The following is a 6,979-nucleotide window of genomic DNA, read 5'->3' on the forward strand; positions in this document are numbered from 1 at the left end:
TGCCATATCTTTTTTCTTCCTCTGTCAAGAGGCCATCAGTGTTTCAGGTTGAGGTGGCTCCGTTATCCTGGGCAGAGTCATGATGGACAAATAGCAGGAACAGGGTATCTGTTATGGTAAGCCACTTCTATTCTTGGGGTTGTTGGTTTCTGCAGCACTGTGAAAATGCTGTACTGACAATGTGATTGAATTAGCATCAGAAAATGACTTCATCTTAACTCCAGTGGTTCACTATCTGAACAAACTTGAACAAGTCCTTAAACATTTTTGGAGTTGAATATAAAATAAAGATGGTAATATGCTCAGCATTTGAGGTTGTCACTGATGTTCAAAGAGGAAATAAATTCAGAAGCTTTTGGCAAATTCTAAAGTACTACAGAAATGTAAGGTATTACAATATTTTCACTCAAAGTCTGGACTCAGACGTGGTGTCTTTGGCATTATTTTAGCTTCTGTGTTGCTGTGAGGCATAGTAATCATCACATTTTCAGGCCCTTTGTTCAGTCACTGAAATGTGCACAAACTGCATATGAATAAGACAGAAAAAGAAGATAGGATATTTCTCAAAAGAACAAAGAAAAATGATGAATTCAATAAAAGTTACTTTTGAAACCCACTCATTGCTAGGCTCTGTGGCTTCGTTGGTTAATAGTGCCTGTCTTGTAAACAATGATAGATCCTGGGTTTGAATCCCAGTAGGACCTCCTTTGCACATTTCTTTAGCCCTGAGAAGGGATGAAGAAATTGTCCGATAACAGTACTACAGTACCCCCTGCCTCCTCCCGACCCCGGAAAAAGTCAGAACCCTAAAAATTAGTTTAAACTTCAGCAACTCTCTTCTTCCCATCACAAAAAGGCAAGTGAACTTGCGAGGGTCATTTTCTGGGGAAATACGGATGGTTGTCCCGGGAGGGGTTCAGAGAGGTGTCGAATATGCACATTCTTGCCATTTGCGACAACATGGATTGACCATGGCTATCAGAGGGGAGGGTAGTGGAAGGATGAGTGAAATAGGGAGATTAAGAGGTACGAAATTCCAGTTACAAAATGAATATGAGTCATGGAGGTGAATGTACAGCATGGGGAATATAGTAAAAAATATTGCAATATCTTTGTATGGTGACAGATGGTAACTGGAGTTATCATGGTAATCATTTCGTAATGAAAATATCAAATCACTACATTGTGCAACTGAAACTAATATAGTGTTGTAGGTCAAATATACTTCAATTAAAAAAAACTTTCCATAAATAAAAGAAAACCTGAATCAACATAAAAAATATTTCATTAGCCCCACTGGCACTATCATTTCTATAGTGTTGAAATAGAGTCTTGCATTCAACAGCTGAGTTTGTTGGGTTATAGATAATTGTTTTTTATCTATCTTTTTATCTAGTTATATTTTTTCCCCTATTTTCAGTTTGTCCATTTCTTTTACATGTAATTCCAGATATATGGAAATCACACATGCTGCTTGCAAAAGTGTTTGTAGTAAAGTCACTTGCTGTGACTCAGTTAAGTCCATTCCTAAGTACACATCTCTCTTGCAGTCATTCAGCTGAAATGAAATGATCACTGTACCCAAATGATTCAAATGGCAAGACTGATAATGCTACACATGCACCAAGAGGATATGAAAATGTTTATCACTCACATAATGACGCTTTCTGGGGAGAGCAGGGGAGGCTCACAGGTAAGTCCAAAAACAGCTTGGAAGAGCAAGGAAGGGTGATGGGCTTCGGCTTCTATTGGGTTAGAAGGTGGGCTGGGGGGTGAAGATTCCTGAGAACCAGGACTAGTGTGGTTTGATCTTTTCTCTGAGAGAGCTTAAGCACTTTCTTATGGGCTGGCTTAGATGTGAGTGAGAGTGATGGGTCTTGAAAGCTGTCAGTAAATATCAAAAATGGAGTCAACCTCTTAATTACAATACTCAGGCGGAATTTGTGCACAAGTCCACAAAAAAGCATATACAACAGTGTTCCTAACAGCCCTATTCATGATATGCCCAAACTGGAAACAACCCATACATCCACCACTAGAATGGATAAATTGTGGCATATTCATACAATATGACTATATATATGGCAACAAAAATATTGTTAAATGCAAAAACATGGATGAATCTCATAGTGCTTCACAAAAGTAGCCAGGCATAAAAGTACTTATTGTATAATTCTATTTATATGTTATTAAAATGTGCACACCTAATAGATGATATCAGAGTCAAAAGACTGGTTACCCTTATGAGGAAAGTCATTAGGAGGCACGTGAGAGGGGCTTCTGGTGTGCTGGTAATGTTCTATTTCTTGACACAGACAGCCTAAGTGACAAAACTTAATTCTGGATCCCATTTGATGGAAATAGTGGCAATAAATTGGAACAAAAGATCTGAGTGAGAGTTCATAGATATGTTCTCTTTGTAAATATTCAGTGATACATTAATACATATATATTCAGATATATACCTACATAAATATAAGTATTCTATATATGCTCATGTTTGGGCACTTTCCTGAACATTTGTTACACTTCAATTAAAAAAAGTAGTTTGCTTTAAAAAGAAAAACAAAGTCACCAATTAGGAAAGAGAACATTGCCATTATTTTAGAAGTTCCATTTGCCCCACTCCACTTTACACCTCTCTCGCATCTAAGATAACCATAGTATTAATGCTTGTGATAATCATTCCCTTGATTTTACTTAATAGCTTTACTACTTATATATGTATCCATAAAACAATAGATTATTTAGTATGCTTAGTTTGTGATTTCTATAGATGATACCATGTTGTATTTGTTGTGGAATGTTTTTTTGTTATTGAAATATTATCATGTTAACATCTCATTCTGTGTGATTTCTAGATTTTTCTTTATTGCATATAATTGTTTTTGTAAATTTTTATAGCTGTCATGAAAATGTGTTAAAACTGACACATAATACATTTTTTGGTTGATCTTTATACACAAGCATATGATCTGTTTAAAAAAAAAGACATTTCTCTTTCTTCCTTACACCTTTTTTTACTCTCCTTTTGTCTAGTAGGGAATAGAAGTGGCAGTTCCTGGTTTACTCCATGTGTTCCCAATTTCAAACAGAATGTTTTGAATTTTTTGCCCTTAAGTATTGTTTTCTGCAGATTATTTTTTTATTTTAAAAATCAGGTTAAAGAACTTTCCTTCTATTTCCAAATTGTTGTACCATTAGTGGACACTGAAATTTATTAAATGCTTTTTTTTCTGCCTGTACGGAGGTGAACAAAACTTTTTTCCTTTTATTTCTTGATATGCTGGTTTTGATATTAGGATGAAACTAGGCTTATAAAATGAGACGGAGAGGCTTCCCTCTGTTACTATATTTGGAAGTATTTGTGTCCAGTTGAAATTATTGTCTCTGGAATGTTTTATAGAACTTCCAGATTAAAATATCTGGGTTTGGAGTTTTCTCTGTGGAATAAATTTTGACTATTTATTCAATACATTTAATGGTTTAGGACTATTCATATCTGCTATTTCTTCTTTAGCGAAATTTTTATTTTTTTTTCAGAATTGCTGTTTCATTTAAAATTTCAAATTAATTGGGCAAAATTCTTTACACCATTGCACATTCTGATCCACCTTCTGGAATACTCTTCTTCTGCGTTTTTTTTTTTTTTTTTTTTGGTTAACCTTTCGCATCTTGTAGATTTCAGTTCCTGGAAGGCTTACTGAAGGCTGGGTTAAGGATAGACCCCAGAGAGTCTGTCACTTTGACCTGATGTGGCCCAGAGAACCGGGGTGGTGCTTTCCTGGAAAGCAAGAGAAAGAGCGCAGCCTCCTCAGGATGCAGTCGCTGCTCAGAAGCGCTTTTGAGAAAACACTGTTTCTCCAGCACCTCTAAATTGTGCAAAACCTATGTAACCGACTTTGGGGGGCCGGGAGCCAGAATGTGCTGAGAAGGCAGGTTGGATAAGGACCAAAATCCGACCCTCCCAGTTCCTAATAATGGGGGATAAAGTCCCCCAGATGCCTCGGATTCCAACGGGTTGCTTTCATCACGCCCACAGCACCCCCAGGAAGAGGGTCCAAAGCAGGACGTGTTGAGAAACCCGGCCAGCCTCGAGCGCGCCTTCCCACCACCCGTGTGCTCTCCTCGCCCGCGCCATCACTAGTGGGGGATCGGGATCCACTGAGATGAGGGCGGCTGGGGAAAATGAGGTGCCGGAAAGAAAACATACGAGCACCACAAATTGACTCAAAACCCCGCCTTTCTAACCTGAAGTCTGGCTCCTTACCTCTGAGCCACACAACACTGCAACCCAGTGGCTGCACAAGAGGAGGACCATTTTCTAATTGCTCGCTAAGTGCAACTGTTGGGCTTTTTAACAAAGGTCTCCCTGGAGGGTATTCAGCGGGTCTATTCATCGTGGTTTCCAAGAGGGGCCAGGCCTAGGAAGACGCTTCTCGATTCAATCCTAATTGAAGAAGTCTTGGCAGGATTGGGTGCCCAGCTGAGAGGGTGGCAGGAGGGGTCTTTCTTGTGATTTTCATTTATTCCCGGAGGGTCTTAATTCTGACTCTATTCATTCTGAAGGTAAACCGAGCGTTTGTAGCCGTGATTACAGAGGGACATTCAGTCCTTTTCTCCTCCTATTTCTTTACAGGTTAATGCAACCGGCTGAGAGAAGCATCACAATGCAAGTGTAAAATTTTGTTCAGAGAAGAAATTTGGTGTCAAACTAAGGGCAGGAGTTTGGAGAAAAGCGGAATTTCCATTTTGCCTTAGCCTCTTACCGTAATTTCTTGGAGAAGTTAACTTGGCTTTTGTATCAATGTCACCATCTTTTAAATAAGATTAATAAGGAAGGCCTCTCTTCGTAAGAATTATATCAATACTAAACAATACAGAAATAGTCCAGAGTCTCAACACTTGTAATATTTTTCACAGTTGGCACGGCGTAGGACCACGTGGCCTAATGGATAAGGCGTCTGACTTCGGATCAGAAGATTGAGGGTTCGAATCCCTTCGTGGTTGTAAGTCCATTTTTCACGCTCCGGTTCGCTTTTCCCAGGCATCACTGTCCCAGCTCTCAGATTCTAAATTATAGCATCCGAGCACTCCAGAGATCTCCCCTCTGGTATGATTGATTCAGTAAGTGGGGTCGGCGCCAGCCCACAGCATCCAGCCGCTCGTACTTTAGAAGTCCTTGGCCAGACAGGCACACAGGTGTGGGAATAGGGAAAAGCGCCAGCCCTGGTCTTTCTGGCCCTCTTCCAGTGGGTTGGGTGAGCACAGTGAGCGACAGGGCACAAATGTCAAGGAATTTTGCTCGCTGGTCAGGCAGTGCCGGGACGTCTCTGTTATTTTAGCGTGAGACGACCCTCACTCTTCCATTGGTTTTCAGTTGGTTCTCGGCAATTTGACGCTGAAAACGCGTCTTTATGTTGAGAGATCTGTTTTTTTTTTTAAGTCAGTTTAAATGTCGCCCCCTTGCGAAAGGAAAACTTGCCACATTTTAGAGGCGCTAGAGAAAAGATGTTCTAAAACCCGCCCCTGATTAAGGTGGCTGCCTCCCGAGAGGCGCGCGGTCCTTCTCTGGCCTCTGCAGAGACCTCCTGTGGGTTCTCCCGCACGGTGCGGGATGAATTAGTTGGATTTTCAGCAATATCTGAGAAACCAGGGTTAAAACAGAGACCTGAAACTATGAGAAGAGGCCAGTCACGCAAATTAGGACGAAAAGGGAGCAGCCTCTACACAAGTGGAAAGAATGTGGCTAAATACATTTAAATATTTAGATGTAATGGACAAATTAATAGAACAATATGATGTATCAAAGTAGATTCAAGAAGGAATCGCAATTTTAAATAGTCTTAAACTATGAAATATTTTGAATTAGTTGTCAAGTCTTCCTACTGAGAAAATTCCACATCCTTTCGTTTACCAGGGGCTTCTTTAAAATATTCAAAGAAGAAATAAATCTAATCAGACACAACTCTTCCACAGTATAGGACAAAAAAAGAGAGAAAGAAAAAAAAAATCCACAACTATTCTTGCTGAATGCCGTAATGAGCTTTTTCCCATGAATGTACCTCTTAAACAGCTTTATTGAGGCATTATTTTCTTAAAATAAACTGCATATATTTAAACTTATAGTTTAACATATTTATAACTCATGAAACCATCACTACAATAAAGATAATGAACATAGACATCACCCCCAAACGTTTCCTCATGCCCTTTTGTAATCCCTGTTCATATGTTGCTGGACTTTGCTAATATTTTGTTGAGTACTTTTGTGTCCATGTTTATAAGAGATATTGATCTATAGTTTTCTTATCTCATTATGTCTTTGTCTGGTTTTAGCATCAGAGTAATATGGCCTTCTTTTCCAAATTTTAAAGAGTTTGTGAAGAATTAATATCAATTAAAAAGTGTTTGGGAGAATTCAGCAGTGAAGATGTCTGGGCTTTTCTTTGTGGGTAATTTTTACTTAATCAATCAGTTTGCTTGTTATAGACTCTTATTCCATGCTAAATGCCTTTATCAGTCATCTACATCTTTGTGACAAACCTCACCTAAATTTAGTGGCTTAAAACAATAATTATTTATTTTGTTTGCAATTTTGAAGTTCAACAACTTGGGCTGTGCTTAACTAGGCAATTCTTTTGCTGGTTTTGCTTGTGGTCACTCATTGATTGCAGTCCTGGCAGCTTGACTGGGACCAGGTGGTCCAAAATGTTCCCAATCACAGTCTGGGGAGTGTGGCTGGGATGGCAGGGACTCACTCTCCACATGATTTTCCATCCTCTAGGAAGTTAGGTGGGATTTCTTCACATGGTGTCTCAGGGTCCCAAGACAAAAAGAGGAGAAGTTGTAAGACTGTTGAGGCCATCTTGGAACTCTCACAACCTCACTTCCACAACACCATTACCACAGCATTCTATTGGCCAAAGCACAAGTTCAGCTCACATACAGGAGGGAGGGAAATAGACTCTGCCTCTTA

Source organism: Mesoplodon mirus, assembly GCF_964341445.2.
Source record: "Mesoplodon mirus genome assembly, chromosome: 12".
Taxonomy (NCBI): Eukaryota; Metazoa; Chordata; class Mammalia; order Artiodactyla; family Ziphiidae; genus Mesoplodon; species Mesoplodon mirus.